The 18,622-nt window shown below is 34.7% G+C and overlaps 1 long non-coding RNA gene across 1 annotated transcript; it reads left to right on the forward strand.

The window, feature by feature from the left end:
* The first annotated feature begins 5,174 nt into the window (after positions 1–5,174).
* On the forward strand, positions 5,175–6,148 carry LOC138925517 (uncharacterized). The gene is made up of 2 exons (XR_011441748.1): positions 5,175–5,677; positions 5,785–6,148. It is a non-coding gene; the product is annotated as an uncharacterized lncRNA (long non-coding RNA).
* The last annotated feature ends 12,474 nt before the right edge of the window (positions 6,149–18,622 follow it).

Raw genomic sequence — 18,622 nt, forward strand, 5'->3', positions numbered from 1 at the left:
AACTCAGTTGAGCACGCAGGTATGCATAGGTAGCGCTGGGCACATCACTTAAGGTTTTCCATTTCAGTGGCGTTAATCTGACAAAAAAGTAAATTTTATAACAATTTCTTCAAACTATAAAAAATGTGCAAGCTTTCTAATAGTTCAGCGGATTTATATCTGGAGTTGCGTGCGGTTTCTTCAAATATTGTCGGAGTATAATAATAGCATCAGATTTCGGTGTCTTCACTTTATTTTCCAATTTGGTTTTCATAAATGAAAATAAAGGTGCTTTTCCCTGGGACTCGTGTCACAGAACTGCAACAATCCACCGGCACTTAAGGTGCACCGGGTAAATGTAGGGTGATTTTGACACCCTGGTGTTATTAGTTGTCAGACAACTGGGTATAAGTGATTGCTTCGCAAGCACGTATGGGTGTTTGATGCTACAAGCATAAACTTAATTAGGTATATTTTTGTATTAGTGTGTGTATCGGCTATTCCGGCGGATGGTCAACCAGGACCGAAAAAATAAATGTCCATATTCCTCGATTCTTTTTTTGTATTTTCGTAAATAAATATCCAAATTTTTATAATCTATTGGATTCATAGCATATCTCAGCTTTAAAAAAAAAAAAAAAAAGCCCGAAAAGTCAAAAAATGTAAATTTTACCTTTTTTTATACCCTTGCAGAGGGTATTATAATTTTGTCCAAAAGTGTGCAACGCAGTGAAGGAGACATCTCCGACCCTATAAAGTATATATATTCTTGATCAGGATCACCTCCTGAGTTGATATGAGCATGTCCGTCTGTCCGTCTGTCTGTCTGTCTGTCTGTCCGTTTCTACGCGAACTAGTCTCCCAGTTTTAAAGCTATCGTCTTGAAACTTTGCACACACCCTTCTTTCCTTTGCACGCAGTATATAAGTCGGAACGGCCTGGATCGGCCGACTATATCCTATAGCTGCATTATAACTGATTGATCGGAAATAGTATAACTTTGGTGTTTTTAGAGTAGAGAGTTCAAATTTGACAGGAGAGCTATTTTTGGCAAACCATTACGACATGCCAAATTTCATAAGGATCGGTCGACTATATCTTATAGCCAGGGCCGTAGCTAGAGCCTCGGGGGCCCTGGGGCAACAAGTAAATTTGGGGCCCCTATACGAAAGTCTTTTGCCCCGCGGGGCCCCTTCCCTTCGGGGGCCCTGGGGCACCGCCCCACCTGCCCCATGCCAGCTACGGCCCTGCTTATAGCTGCCATATAACTGAACGATCGAAAATGACCCAACTTTCGTGTTTTTGAAGATAGAAAGCTGAAACTTAATACAGATTCTATTTTTTCTATTTTTATATTTTCTATTTTATTTTATTCAGTTGATCTAACCTACCAAATTTCATTAGGATCGGCCGACTATATCCTATAGCTGCCATATAATTGAACGATCGGAAATGGTACTTGGTAGAAATATCAACTTTCGTATATTTGAAGATAGAAGTTTGGGACTTTTTTTTAGATTTTTTATTTTAGTTAATTAGTTTTATTATGATGTAATCATAAGGATCGGCCAACTATATCTGATGTTTGCAATATCGTATATCGTACGTTCGCGACCAAAAACATAATTTTATTGTAATTGCTTCGCATTAAGTGAAAGCAGGTGGATGAAACTTAATGTGTTACTTCATTTCAGTGTAAACTATTGAAATTAAAAAAAAAATCACGACTTTTTCAAGAATTTTTTTTTATATTGAATTTTAAAGTGGCGTACGTTTGCGACCGTATGTATGACGTACGTATAAAAAATATTATATAAAAAAAAAATTTTTTTTTTGTTTAACAAGCTTATCAATATTTGTAGATGGATAAAAAAAGTGACAACTGAAATTAAATTAGATTAAAAATAAAAAATAAAATAAAAATTAAATTTTTAATTAAAAAAAAAATTTGGTGAAACATGATTTTTTTTTTAAATATAAATTTATTTATAAAAAAAAGAGGTAAAAAAAATATATACCATATATATATACATATATATATGGGGAAAAATTGTACGTTCGTGACTTGTACGTTCGCGACCCGTACTTAACTTAATTTGAAAAAAAGATATTTGGAGATATTTGATTGGGAATAGACTCGATAGAAAGCTTCATGCCTCTATTTTAAAAGTAAAGTTATTGCATTTAAATATTCCATTCCAATTCGCAGATTTATTGATTTTGCTAGAGCAAGCCTAAACCCACTTCCATTTCGCGTACGTTCGCGACCTCATGTTTTTTGGCAATATTATGAAAATTAAAAATCCATTAGAATCATAATTTTTAGTTTATTAAATAAATAAACTTATATTATTTCGCTTCTTGCGTTCTTTTATTTAACAAATTAATACAAAATAATATATTAATATAATAAATTCTTTATTGAAATTTATTTATGTAGGAATGCAGATATAGTAAATTATTTACGGTTTTAGGCCCTAATCTATTTCTTTTTTCGTTTATAATATTGCCTGCTAATGAAAATACTCTCTCGGCACTGCTCGATGGAATAGAAAGAAGTTGCAATGCTAATTTTGATAAAAGCGGATAACAGCTTTTCTTGGATTGCCACCATTCAATGGGTTCGAAGTCCTCGCATAAAGCAACTCTCTCTGTACAATAACTTTCCAATTCCTCAAAAGCAGATTTAGTACTATTATTTGAATATGCAACAAGATGAGAAAAGAAAAACTTATTCTTTGGTACAATTGTTTGGTTTTTAGAGGTTGTTGCTAATTGAACGTTTGGACTTACTTGACGTGATTCATTGCTCGAAAAACTATTGCCTCCGGAAAATTTTTTTGTTTTATCAGTGAAATTATGCATTTTTTCTAAACAGAAACTTTTAATTTTAACTGTGTATATCCTCATGTTCCATGATTGCTGCAGGTCGATATAAAAAAAATGCTGTTTTATGCCAAATACTTAAGTTTTTATCCCAAATCGTATTTACGTTGATTAAAATTCTTTCCTTAAGAACGGAATTTGATGAAAAATCTTCCGGCTGTGGTTCGCATAGTGTTTTTATATTCGTAATTGACGGCAACACAAAGCATAGAGAAGGAGAACTACAAGTTTGCAGTTCTTTGAAAATTCTCTCAAAATCAAAATTGTAGTATTTAGTCCATGTTGCAAGTTGGCTTTTTTTAAATATTTTACTATTTTTTTACACAACTGTAATATTTCTTGAAGCTCATGCGATTCTTTAAATGATTTTTCCAATACATTGGAAAATAAATGGGTGCTACAATTTAATCGTATATTATTTTTTAATGCTTTTTTATATTAGATCCTCTATCTGTGACGAACTTAATATTAGTTATATTTTCTACATTAAATTGTGAAAAAATAGTTTTAAGTTTTTTAAGAATATTTTCAGCAGTAGATTTTTCGAAATCCATCGATTTAAGTCCAAGAATGATGTCAATCATTTTGAAGTCTTTTAAGTAATGAAGAGTGACTCCCAAAAAATGTCTATTGACGTATTGATCCGACCACATATCAATAGTAGCCGTTACTTCCCCATTATCCACTGCTACTTTTATTTCCTTGGAGATCAAATTCCGCTTTCCTTCTGCTTCTTTTTCCACATTTCGGCTTAATGCGGTAGATGCGGGGTCAGGCAGTTCAGGCATATGCAGCTCCAATTTTTACAAAAAATTCCACCAGGTTTTAAAATCCACTCCCGCTTACTGCCGAAAACGGGCGACAATCCTGGGGAACAACCCATTCACTGCACTTCTCTATGGCTGTTTTTTTGCCAACGTCGAAACTAGTTTTGCCTCCTTAGGATGTCTCAAACACAGACAACATTTGTGCCTTAACATATTCGAAGTTTGGTTGGCAACAAATTTTAAAACTTTTCTGCATGTATTGCAAAATATCCAACCTTGAAGGACAGTTTGGTCTTCTTATAGGATATCACTTAATATGGTCCATATTACACTTTTTCCTTTGTGTGCTGGAGTTACGGTGTATTCACCACGCTCTATTTTATTTTTAATTATTTCCGACGACATTGCAATCTTTCCAGACAGAATCAAAAATGAAATGAACTTGAACGCAAAAGAAAGTAATAATTAAAAAACAGCCGTGTGCATTTGGGCACCCATACATATATGTATGTACACCATATGGTGTGTCCAAAACACCTTGGTGATTTATATGTGTTTTGACACCCTTGCAGTTCTCTGACTCGTGTGTTGGTGGATCGTTCTGTGAATCGGAGTATGGGTTCATGTTTGTTGGATGGTTGGAATTTTCGTTCTTTAGAGCTTCAATTGCGGAATCAGCAGAGACGGTGCTTCGAAAGCCCTCCTTTTTAAAACGGAGATCTAATATGGTTGCCATATTGGACACAGTCTTGCTTTCGTACGGAAACAGCCGAGTGTTTATCTCTTGCAATATGTATGTTAATTGCACGTTTCGACACCATCCAATGTCTTAAAAGATGGAATCATGTTGCTAAGACGATGGTGGAGATCAGCCGATAACGGTATTATTAACGATATTGTCACATATCGTAGCAGTATCAAACGGCTCAAAAAATAGCTTAAGGTCGTATAGAACAGCTTTTTTTGTATCCAATAACACGCGAAAAATGGAATCTTTTATTTTTAGAATCCTGCTCACCATTTTGTAGCAGCTATTCCACCTAATCGAGACTTCTTGTGTAAGACCGTAAGAGGTATGACTTTCCTGGACAGACTTTAATTTCGCGTACGCATTTGAGCTGCTCTTAATAAAAGCGACGATACGCTTTATCTTTTCCAGCTGTAAGGTATCCTGCATGATGAGATTCAAAGTATGGGCAAAGCAAGGAATGTGACGTTTTTCTAAAATTGAGCAGGCCTTGATCATGGAGGATGTGACATTATTTGTCACAATTATTTGTTGCTGGCCACACCCCACTCTGAGAAAACTTTATGAAGGGAGCTCGATATATCTATATATATATATATAGCTATATATTGTATATATAGGAAGCAAAATTACACTTGAGGCCTGTGGGAATAACAGTGACAGAAACAGTTGCAAAAGTTGCTTTACAAGATTTATTAAATCATACTGCTAGCCGAATTTTAGTATTACAGGAAGAAATATTTATTAATTTAGAAAGTGTGTCTAGCGTTAAATTACTTGCGAGTTACGGTTTTGATGGATCGTCTGGACAGAAAGAAAAGATTTATGTATATGTATGTATAAGAAAAGATTTGAAAGTAACGAAACAGACACTTCAGATCAGTCTTTGTTTGTCACAACCGTCATACCCTTGAAGCTTGTAGATGAAAAAGGAACAATTTTTTTGAATAATGGATCCCCGCAATCTGTAAGATTTTGTCGCCCTCTCAAAATGGAATTCGCCAAGGAAACAATCGATCACATTTTGAAGGAAAAAAAAGATTTGAACGGACAAATACAAAGTTTGACTCCTTGTAAAATAACGATTTTAGATGAAAGAAAAATCACCGTCTCGTATGAGCTGTACATGACACTTATAGACGGGAAAGTTTTGAACGTTGTGACGGAAACTAACTCCTCTCAATTATGTTCGATATGTGGAGCAGGCCCAAAACAATTTATGAATTCAGTTGATGAAAAATCTTTCCCGCCAAAACCTGGACACCTTCAGTATGGAATAAGTCCACTACATGCGTGGGTATGTGTTTTTGAATTACTTCTTAAAATATCCTATAGAATGGAGTTTATTAACTGCTATTAACTGTGAATTTGCAATCGATCCTCAAAAATTTCAAAAATTTTCAGAAAAAACCATTCGGCTATACATGTTGAATTACCCATGGTATCCCATGTCACCAACTTTACACAAAATTTTATTTCATGGATCCCAAATAATAGCAGAATCAGTAGTTCCAGTAGGCTGTCTTGAAGAAAACGCGTCGGAAGCGCGGGATAAATTCTACAAGCGTGATAGGCGAATGCATGCTCGACAGAACTCTCGTATAAATAATATGATGGATGTGTTTCACAGATCTATGGACTCTTCAGATCCCGTTATCTCAAGTATTTCTATTAAAAAAAGGGCAGCTCAACAAAAAAAAAACCCCTTCCGCAAGACGTAATTGAACTCTTCGCAGCACCCCAAAATGATATTCATAGTACTACAACATCTTTTCCTAACAACAGCAGTTTTAATGATATTTCAGATGACTCAGATTCAAATGAAATAAATCCATTTTGAATGAATAAATACATTTAATTGCAATCTAATTTTTTTATCTTTGCCATAGCACAATGTTTTAACACTAAGTATACATATGTAAGCATAAAATCTTAATGTATTTCCTTTTATTCCTATTTAAGCAAAAATGAAATCCATGTTTATTATAAATAATAAAAATCAGTATAATATGTAAGAAAATAATAAATATAAGTATAAAAAACGAAATCTAACTTCAGATCACGTATACGTTATGTTGCCTTCCATGGGCAGTTAAGGTAGACGTGGCCAAACTTACTAAAAACATTGCTTAAACATTTATAGTGGTGTATTCTTAAAATATGCTAAGTTTTAGCTCGATATATACAATTTTCGATTTTATGCCGCTTATTTGGCAATCCGGCCTACTGTGCATCGGCCTAAAAAAAAGAATCGATGTTTCCCTAGCTCTAGTTCCTTCCCAAAACTTTTTTTTTGTTCTACCACTTTTCGCCGAGGAGAATGTGGGGTAAGTGCTAACCAATTTTCCATACACTGATCGAAAATTGAGGTGGAGAACGTTAGATTTATTTTTTTATTTGAAAACAAAAATGGAATAAAGTGAGAATACAATAGAAGGAATAATAAATGTTTTTTTGCAATTAATTTGAATTGGGTAAACTTGACAAAAAAAATATTTTTAAATGTAGAATATTTTTTTTTGTGTAATTTTTGTTAAGGAAGTTTCGATTATTTTTATGGAACTACACTACCTTAATTCTAGTTTTATTGGAGAATTATAAGATTTTATTGGAGATTTACATAGAGTTACCTGTAATACCTGTAGATTATAAATAAAAAGGAAACAAATAAAAATTTGCAAAACATAGGGAACAATAATTTAAAATGGGAAAAACTTATATTTTTAAATTTAATCAATTTAAAATTAACTTAATTTATAATTAGCCCTTAAACAAATTCTACTCTTTTGATTCCAATATTTAAAATGTATTAGACCTTTTGTAAACACACCACTTATAATATTTAGTAAACCAACCCTAGTATGTACTTTCGCTCTATTATATTCGCCGGTTAGATAGGAGTTATATTATGCTAATTTTAGGGAATTATTTATTGAATAAAATGGAAGATTGATTTATAACCTAACAACTCCGCCAATGATTTCTCGGGTGTAGGGGGTAAACGGGGCCACGAGAGTCTTGCTCGTCTAAGCGTCTAAGATCCTCCGCGAAGATTTTTCTAACGCAAGTATTTTTCCATCGGTATTCAATATTGTTAGAATATTCTATATTCTAATATATATACAGTTGTACCGCGCAAAAAAATTGAATTTTATTAATTTTTTTTTGACACCATAAAAAATATTTATGAAAAATGTTTTAACGACGTTGTTTAGTACACGTTTCTGGGAACTTAATTAAATTTTTTCAAAAAAAAATATGACATAATAGAAATGTTATAGCCGAATTCCCGGATCGTCTTTTTTTCGATGGTGTCTTGCGGTGGACATGATATCCCGAAAACGGTTCATCTGAAATCCAAAATTCAAAAAAATTTTGTTAGTATATTGTATTGTCTAGTCCGTGAACGAGGGACTTTTAAAAATTTTAATTAAAAAAAATGGCGACGGTTTTAACAAAAAATGTATTTTTTCAAGGTATAAGATTTTCCATTTTTATGCATTTTTATTTTTATGAAAATCCCTCGTTCACGGACTAGCTAATAAAAAATAAGTCTGAGTCTGAGTACATGTTTGCAACTATTGACTTTGGGGTCGCATAAAAATGTTATTACTGTAGTAAATGAAACAAAATTTTTTGTGTTAATTCTTTGAATATTTATTAACAAAATTGTATACATAATATAACAAAAAAAACTAGTTCGTCTGATTAAGAAATAAAAAACAAAAAAATCTCGCATGTACTCAGTTATGCTCATATTGAAACTTTTCAGCAAACGCTTCTTTTTAATACTTGGTCCAAAGACCCTTATTTCTAATAACGCTATCTATGCGATTTGGCATACTTTCTACCAAATTTCAATAATTTCTTTTGGAATTGTTCTCCATTCTTGCTGGACTCTTTGCCACAACTCATGCTGGTTTGCTGGTACCGATTCGTAGAGTCCCAGTCGTCTTTTCACTATCGACCACAAATTTTCGATTGGATTGAGATCAGGACTCTGTGCTGGCCACTCCATTAATTTGATGTGCTTTGGGTCCCCATCTTGTTGGAATGTGATGGAATGTGAATCACTCTCCTTATATGCACATTTGTCAACAAAATCGCAAAGATGGGTTTGCAGAATATCGAGGTAGTCTTCCTTCTTCATAATTCCATCTATTTTTTTAATTGGTCCGACGCTCCACCAAGTAAAACCGCTCCAGACCATGACATTTCCTCCTCCATGTTTCACAGTTTCTTGTACGTGGCGTCTCTGCAGCGACTCATCAGGCTTCTTCCAACAATATTGTTTACCATCCGACTGGTAACGATTGAATTTAGATTCATCAGACCATATAACTTTTTTCCAGTCGTCCAGATTCCAATTTTTATGCGCCCTCGCCAATTTTAACCGTGCTTTTATATTTTTGTCGGACAAAGCCGGTTTCTTCTTTTTAACTTCTGAGATGTATCCAATGCGCCAAAGTGCTCGACACGCTGTCCACTGGCTGACGGGCTTACCTATGGCTGCGGATGCATCCTTGGGACTACAATTTTTCTCTTTTTAAATTTTTTGCATCATAAGCCTTGCATCTGCATCAGTCAAAATTCGACGTGGACCACTTCTTTGTACCTTGAGTACAGCGTTGCGCCTTTTTTGAACACGAATGACTAAGGATTGACTGATTTTTAACTTTTCGGATATCATTCGTGTCGAACATCCATTTTCAGTTAAGTTTACAACTGAATCTTCAACGTCTCTAGGCAATTTCTTGATTTTTTTAGTTTTAATACAAAAGAGCAAAAACACGTGAGATTTCATATGTTTTTAGGTAAAAGATATCATAAATCACTTAAAAATAGAAGCTTAAACGGAAGAAGAAGAAGCTTCAAGAATAAAGCATAGTACTGAGTTGACGAAAATCCGCTGTCCAATGAGTGACAGCTGTCAAACTCCATATAAAAACAAGAAAGAAAAGCTAACTTCGGGCGGAGCCGAAGTTTATATACCCTTGAAGTTTAAACCGGATATATATCGCAAACATCGGATATAGTTGGCCGATCCTTATGGGAATATGAATATATAATCCAATTTATTACAATACAAAATCTAAAAAAAAGTCTCAAGCTTCTATCTTCAAAAATACCAAAGTTGGTATTTCTACCAAAAACCATTTCCGATCGTTCAGTTATATGGCAGCTATAGGATATAGTCAGCCGATCGTTATGAAATTTGCTAGATCGGATTAACTGACCAAAAATAGAATCTGTACTAAGTTCCACCTTTCTATCTTCAAAAACACGAAAGTTGGGTCATTTCCGATCAATCAGTTATATGGCAGCTATAGGATATAGTCGGCCGATCCGGGCCGTTCCGACTTATATACTGCGTGCAATAGAAAGAAGGGTGTGTGCAAAGTTTCAAGACGATAGCTTTAAAACTGAGAGACTAGTTCGCGTAGAAACGGACAGACAGACAGACAGACAGACGGACAGACGGACAGACGGACAGACGGACATGCTCATATCAACTCAGGAGGTGATCCTGATCAAGAATATATATACTTTATAGGGTCGGAGATGTCTCCTTCACTGCGTTGCACACTTTTGACCAAAATTATAATACCCTCTGCAAGGGTATAAAAACGGTGTAAAAAAGGAAAGAAGAAGAAATTTTTGTCTCTAGATTTTGCGGGTACAGTTGACGAAAATTTTTTTTATCGATTTTTATCGTGTTGCCGGATCAAAAAAAATAAACAGCTGCTCTCGGGGAGTTAAAAGAAATATTTCAATTTATTTTTATAGGTGTGACATGGAGGGTCAATTGACCAAACAAAAAAATAGTCGGCCCGAAAATTTTTCGGCGCGCGAGGATAAGTTGAAATTAATTAGTGCGGTCAAGACGAAGCCCATAATATGGGATTTGACCCACAAGGGGCATTTTAATTCCATAAAATGGCATTGAAATGATTTGTGATTGATTTTGATTTTGATTTTGACCCAGTTTTCTTTTTCTTAATCAGCTCCTTAGCGGCGAAATACATAAACAAAACACCAACATCCAATCGTTTTGAATTCATTTTTGCTTATTTTTTTTTTTGTTTACAAACAACAGCTGTTCAGTATTACCTTATTTCTTCATTTTTTTGGTCTCACTACCTCGGCAGCCGAATAAAGTGCAAAATCGCTATCAGAATTTCAACAGCGGATTTTCGTCAAATCAATACTATGCTTAAACGTTAAAATTCTGTAATTGTAAGTTCTGTTGCATCAGCTGTGCAACATTTGATAAAAAGTTCAAAATGAGCATAACTGAGTACATGCGAGATATTTTTATTTCTTAATCAGACGAACTAGTTTTTTTTGTTATTTTATGTATAAGATTTTAATAATAAATATTCAAAGAATTAACACAAAAAATTTGGGTTCATTTACTACAGTAATAACATTTTTATTCGACGCCAAAGTCAATAGTTGCATACATGTACTCAGGCTTGCACGCCACTGTATACTTAAAGAATATGCAATAAAAAAAATCGATTTTTTCATCTATCACAACTGTATAAAACCCTTTAATTAATCTTATCCTTTTTATTTAAGCCCGAAAATGTATGAAATCTTATATATATTTAATTAATTAAATTGGACTTAAAATGAACCTTGTGTGGTTCACTACTTTTTTTTAACTCTGCCGATGCTTCCACAGTCGTAGGGTAACAGGGGTCACAGTATATAAGTCGGAACGACCGGGATCGGCCGACTATATCCTATAGGCTATAGCTGCCGTATAACTGAACGATCGGAAATGGACCAACTTTCGAGTTTTTGAAGATAGAAAGCTGGAACTTAGTACAGATTATATTTTTGGTCAGTTAATCCAATTTACCAAATTTAATAAGGATCGGCCGACTATATCATAGAGCAGCCATATAACTGAACGATCGGAATCATCCCAACTTTTGTGTTTTTGAAGATAGAAAGCTGGAAGTTAGTACAGATTATATTTTTTCTGGTTTTAACTGCAAGGGTATATAAACTTCGGCTGCGCCCGAAGTTAGTTTTCCTCTCTTGTTTTTGGATATATTTATTTGATATATTTACTTAATATATATTTACCTTGGATTGTCATGTATTTCATCAGGCATATTAGAGAAAACTATCTGTTGATGAGTCGCATCTGATGCGAAAGTTTGCGTCACATCAGTCTCTGACTCATTTTGCCCGTAACTTAATTGTTCACCAACACACACTGAATTTCCTCTAAATAGTTACTCAATATAGAAAAATCAATAGCCGTAATACGTATGTATATTCCTTCGATTTAGCGATATTGATAAAAACTATTAAGAATATCGCTTCGTTCAGTGCGAATCACAGGTCAACGCAATATCCCAACCTCGTTTCACACTTACTGAACGGCTGATGCGCGGCGTGGGTAGTTTGACGGCGTGTCTCGGTGGCTCTCTTACATAGTTCAGCGCTTGCGATGAGAGAGAGCGACAGAGAGAGCGAATAGGCGAGAGTGGGAAGAAGCGACATTTGACGGTTTTTGGTAACGCTCCGAACACTGTTTCACTCGCCTATTTTCAATCTGCAATTTCAATATTTTCAATCTTTATGTATTTCGACGCTAAGGAGCTGATTAAGAAAAAGAAAAATGGGTCAAAATCAAAATCAATCACAAATCATTTCAATGCCATTTTATGGCATTAAAATGCTCCTTGTGGGTCCCAAATTATGGGCTTCGCCCTGACCTTCGCTTCACTTTATCCTCGGGGGCCGAACATTTTTTCTTTCAATTTCCGCTCCATGTTTTGGGTCTCAAAATAAATCAAATGAATTATTTTTACACCCCGAGATCAGCTGTTTACTTTTTTTGATCCGGCAACGCCATTCAATTTGATAGACATAATTTTCGTCGTCAGAGTACCGGCAAAATGTAGGAGTCCAAAATTTCTTCTTCCTTTTTTCACACCGTTTTTATACCCTTGTAGAGGGTATTATAATTTTGGTCAAAAGTGTGCAACGCAGTGAAGGAGACATCTCCGACCCTATAAAGTATATATATTCTTGATCAGGATCACCTCCTGAGTTGATATGAGCATGTCCGTCTGTCCGTCTGTCTGTCTGTTTCTACGCGAACTAGTCTCTCAGTTTTAAAGCTATCGTCTTGAAACTTTGCACACACCCTTCTTTCCTTTGCACGCAGTATATAAGTCGGAACGGCCCGGATCGGCCGACTATATCCTATAGCTGCCATATAACTGATTGATCGGAAATGGTATAACTTTGGTGTTTTTAAAGTTAGAGAGTTTAGGTCAAATTTAAGGTGAGAGCTATTTTTGGCAAAATAATACAACATGTCGAATTTCATAAGGATCGGCCGACTATATCCTATAGCTGCCATATAACTGAACGATCGGAAATGACCCAACTTTCGTGTTTTTGAAGATAGAAAGTTAGTACAATTTGGAATTTAGTACAGATTCTATTTTTGGTTATTTGATCCAACCTACCAAATTTCATTAGGATCGGCCGACTATATCCTATAGCTGCCATATAACTGAACGATCGGAAATGACCCAACTTTTGTGTTTTTGAAGATAGAAGTTTGGGACATTTTTAGGTTTTGTATTATAATAAATTGGGTTATATTATCATATTCTTATAAGGATCGGCCAACTATATCCGATGTTTGCGATATATATCCGGTTTAAACTTCAAGGGTATATAAACTTCGGCTCCGCCCAAAGTTAGCTTTCCTTTCTTGTTTTATATGGAGTTCGGCCGCTGTCACACGTGTGACAGCGGATTTTCGTCGTCAGAGTACTAGGCTGGCTTTATGTTCGATCTGTTGTGCAGGCGCAGAACAATTTCTGAATTCCCGCCAAAACCGAGCCATCTTCAGTATGAGACAAACCCACTACATGCGTGTATACGTGTTTTGGAATTACTTCTTAAAATATTCTATAGAATACTCGCATTCTATTCTAATAGATATTAACTGTGACTTGGTGATCCTCAAAAATTTCAAAAATTCTTAGAAAAAACAATTCGGCTATACATATGTATATACATGTTGAATTACCCATGGTATCCGATGTCACCAACACAAAATTTTAATTCATGGATCCCAAATAATAGCAGAATCAGTAGTGCCAGTAGGCTGTCTTAGAGAAAACCAGAGCTTGCAAATAACTGTCGACTGTTTTTTTTCTTGTGCTCTCGTTGCGAGCACAACCGAAAAAGTTCATACTCTCTCGTTCTCGCTCTGGGCAAGAGACTTTTTATACCCTTGCAGAGGGTATTATAATTTTGGTCAAAAGTGTGCAACGCAATGAAGGAGACATCTCCGACCCTATAAAGTATATATATTCTTGATCACCTCCTGAGTTGATATAAGCATGTCCGTCTGTCCGTCTGTCTGTTTCTACGCAAACTAGTCTCTCAGTTTTAAAGCTATCGTCTTGAAACTTTGCACACACCCTTTCCACGCAGCATATAAGTCGGAACGGCCGGGATCGGCCGACTATATCCTATAGCTGCCATATAACTGATTGATCGGAAATGGTATAACTTTGGTGTTTTTAAAGTTAGAGAGTTTAGGTCAAATTTAAGGTGAGAGCTATTTTTGGCAAAATAATACAACATGTCGAATTTCATAAGGATCGGTCGACTTTATCTTGTAGCTGCCATATAACTGAACGATCGAAAATGACCCAAATTTCGTGTTTTTGAAGATAGAAAGCTGGAACTTGGTACAGATTCTATTTTGGGTCAGATAATCCGACCTACCAAATTTCATAATGATCGGCGACCATATCTTATAGCTGACATATGACTGAACGATCGGAAATGGTATTTGGTAGAAATACCAACTTTGGTATTGTTAAAGATAGAAGTTTGGGACTTGTTTTAAATTTTGTATTATAATAAATTGGGTTATATTATCATATTCTCATAAGGATCGGCCAACTATATCCGTATTTGCGGTATATATCCGGGTTTAACTGCAAGGGTATATAAACTTCGGCTCCGACCGATGTTAGCTTTCCTTTTTTGTTTTGTCTTCATTTCTGTTCATTTCTCATTTCTTCATTTTGAATTTGAGTTTATAAATGTCATTTCTTTGAATAGTTATTGGGTATTTGCTTAAGATTAACAATTTTCCTTATGTTCTAATACAGCTGATTGACAAAGTTTAGACTGGCGCCCTTACGCCTTCAGGCGTACCAAGGGATTTGCAACTGGTTGGTAAGGGTGGTGGTGATGATAGTGGTGTTTTTTCATCATCGTCGTCACTTCGAGGTGGACCTTGACCATCGTTTGTATTGATGCACCCTGGAGCAACTGGCGTATCCATCGTGATAAAGCTGAATTAAATTTCAAAAATTTAATTACCTTAGAGTTTTGTATAGTTTTCGGAAAACGTTTTTGTTAAAAAACCGCGAAATAGTTTTTTGTTTACTAAATACTATTACTAATTTACAAACTAATAGCTAAGATATAAATAGGGGGTGGGTTTTTATTAATAAATTATATTAATGTTTTTAGTACAATATTTGTTTGGATTGGATTTTTGGTATTTCTGATACTTTGCAATATTTATATCACAATTATGGTTTGGTTGTCTTTACAATTAATACAATTTTATGTGTAGGTATTTTGATATGTTTTTTGTTTTTTTGTTTTGATGTTTTTGTTTGTTCAATTTCTTTATAATTATTTTTTAATTCTTACTTACTATTACTTTATGGGAATCAATTGCCATTCGTATTGCATTCGTTATATTATCGACATATCCATTGATTTCATTACTATTTATATTTATATTATTCAAGTTATTATTATTATTTTTATACCCTTGCAGAGGGTATTATAATTTTGTCCATAAGTGTGCAACGCAGTGAAGGAGACATCCCCGACCCTATAAAGTATATATAATCTTGATCAGGATCACCTCCTGAGTTGATATGAGCAAGTCCGTCTGTCCGTCTTTCTGTCCGTCTGTCTGTCTGTTTCTACGCGAACTAGTCTCTCAGTTTTGAAGCTATCGTCTTGAAACTTTGCACACACCCTTTCCACGCAGCATATAAGTCGGAACGGCCGGGATCGGCCGACTATATCCTATAGCTGCCATATAACTGATTGATCGGAAATGGTATAACTTTAGTGTTTTTAAAGTTAAAGAGTTCCAATTTTACACGAAAGCTATTTCTGGCAAAACATTACTACATGCCAAATTTTATAAGGATCGGCCGACTATATCTTATAGCTGCCATATAACTGAACGATCGAAAATGACCCAACTTTCGTGTTTTTGAAGATAGCTGAAACTAAGTACAAATTCTATTTTTGGTCAGTTGATCAAACCTACCAAATTTCATTAGGATCGGCCGACTATATCCTATAGCAGCCATATACCTGAACGATCGGAAATGGTATTTGGTAGAAATATCAATTCGTATTTTTGAAGATAGAAGCTTGGGACATTTTTTTAGATTTTTTATTTTAGTTAATTGGTTTTATTATGATGTAATCATAAGGATCGGCCAACTATATCCGATGTTTGCGATATATATCCGGTTTTAACTGCAAGGGTATATAAACTTCGGCTCCGCCCGAAGTTAGCTTTCCTTTCTTGTTAATTGTATTTATGTCGATTTTGGGCGTTAATGTAGTTATAAATAGATCAATGGAAGAGCTCGTCTTTTGTCTTAGTGTATGCCTAGTTGGCCGATCAAGATCCGTATCAAGATCCGTATGATAACAAGATCCGGATTATCTAAAATCCAATTGTATAACATCCGTCCATATGTGTTGACATGTTTGGGATCTCTATCTGGTAGATTCCAACTAGGATGTTTTGAATAAGATCGCCACCAACGATGATGTTATCTGAAAACCGTGTTTGAAATTTTTCGAACACCCTCAAAACCTTGATCTATTTAGAAAAAACGGTTTTTCGGGACTTTTTTGCTCCTTAAAATTCCTAAACGCGTAATTTTAAACCAATTTTAAAATTTTTGGCGTTTTTTAATAGTTAAATGTTGTAGCTTTTGAAATAGATCTTTAATTTATTTCAACAAAAAGGATACAATTTTTACGCAAGAAACTGACATTTTTGTCGTGTTTTTCAGACTATGACGCCATTTTTTCGGTACAATTTCTAAGAAATGACATCATTATACCCTTGCAGAGGGTATTATAATTTTGGTCAAAAGTGTGCAACGCAGTGAAGGAGACATCTCCGACCCTATAAAGTATATATATTCTTTATCAGTATCACCTCCTGAGTTGATATGAGCATGTCCGCCTGGCCGTCTGTCTGTCTGTCCGTTTCTACGCGAACTAGTATCTCAGTTTTGAAGCTATCGTCTTGAAACTTTGCACACACCCTTCTTTTCTTTGCACGCAGTATATAAGTCGGAACGGCCTGGATCGGCCGACTATATCCTATAGCTGCCATATAACTGATTGATCGGAAATGGTATAACTTTGGTGTTTTTAAAGTTAAAGAGTTCAAATTTTACACGAAAGCTATTTTTGGCAAAACATTACGACATGCCAAATTTCATAAGGATCGGTCGACTTTATCTTGTAGCTGCCATATAACTGAACGATCGAAAATGACCCAAATTTCGTGTTTTTGAAGATAGAAAGCTGGAACTTGGTACAGATTCTATTTTTGGTCAGTTTATCCAACCTACCAAATTTCATTAGGTTCGGCCGACTATATCCTATAGCTGCCATGTTACTGAACGATAGGAAATGGTATTTGGTAGAAATATCAACTTTCGTATTTTTGAAGATAGAAGTTTGTGACTTTTTTTAGATTTTTCATTTTAGTTAATTGGATTATATATTCATATTCCCATAAGGATCAGCCAACTATATCCGATGTTTGCGATATATATCTGGTTTTAACTGCAAGGGTATATCAACTTCGGCTCCGCCCGAAGTTAGCTTTCCTTTTTTGTTTTAAATACATATCATTATTGTCTCGTTAATTCTGAATTAAACGAGACCAATTTCATTAAGATTATGAAAATTGTCAGTCCAATCCAAACACGGTTTTATACTATACTCGACCTAATGAACAATTCCCACTAGGTCTCTTCAAAAGTTCCTTCAATTTTTCTTTTTTTGTCGCTCTGTGTTATGGGTGGCTAAAAAATTTTCAAATTCGATGCTATGATTTTTTAATTTCATATTGCCATATTATAAATAAAATCGAGTAATAATTGTCTTTTGTCATTTGTTGTTGTTTGTGTATCATTATATTCGATGACCAGGTTACGCATTAGTGATATACATGAACTTAGGTTTTTACCATATAATTTTTGTATGTCACCATTTATGCGCCTAAATGTAATCATATCTATATTGTCATTATTTATATTGTTATTATTATTATTATTAGTATTGTTATAGTTAATGTTAGTATTTGTTAATGATGATGATTTTTGGTGTGGTTCAGGTTTTTGTTTTGATTGTTGTTGTTGTTGTTTGAATAATGATGCTTATGTCATATTTGGTTGAATATTTGCAAAATGATTAATTGTACGATTTAATTTATTGTTTTTATTATTATGATAATTATTATTGCTTTTAAGGTTTCAAGGAATCAAAAAGCTTAAAAACTGTTTCACCGCTGGACAAAAGTGAAGTCGTTGAAAAATGCGCAAATTGGGTTACTGAAGACTGTCGGCCATTTTCAGCTGTGCGTGGCTCTGGATTTATGAAACTCGTAAAGTTGTTTACTCCCCTTAAGATCGGCGCAACTCATGGCGAGCACGTCGACGTGGAAGATATGCTGCCGGATCCAACGACCATTTCTCGCAAAGTTTCGAAATGCGCCAATGAAAAAAAGGAGGAATTGAAGGACGAAATGAATAAGATTGTGAGCAGTGGTGGCGCGTCCGCAACAATTGATATGTGGTCGGACAACTATGTAAAGCGCAACTTTTTGGGAGTAACGTTCCACTATCAAAAGGATTTTAAATTCTATGACCTAATTTTGGGAATGAAATCAATGGATCTACCGGCGACAACATATTAAAAAAAGTTAAAAGTGTGTTTAATGAATTTGATATTTCGAATATTGAAAAAATTATGTTTGTAACGGATAGAGGTACAAATATGTTAAAAGTCTTAGAAAATAATAATAGACTAAATTGTAGCAGCCATTTATTTAACAATGTGTTGGAAAAGTCATTCTCTGCCATCACAGAACTCGCAGAAGTGTTAGAGTCTTGTA

The sequence above is a fragment of the Drosophila bipectinata genome, chromosome XR, assembly GCF_030179905.1.
Source record: "Drosophila bipectinata strain 14024-0381.07 chromosome XR, DbipHiC1v2, whole genome shotgun sequence".
Classification (NCBI taxonomy): domain Eukaryota; kingdom Metazoa; phylum Arthropoda; class Insecta; order Diptera; family Drosophilidae; genus Drosophila; species Drosophila bipectinata.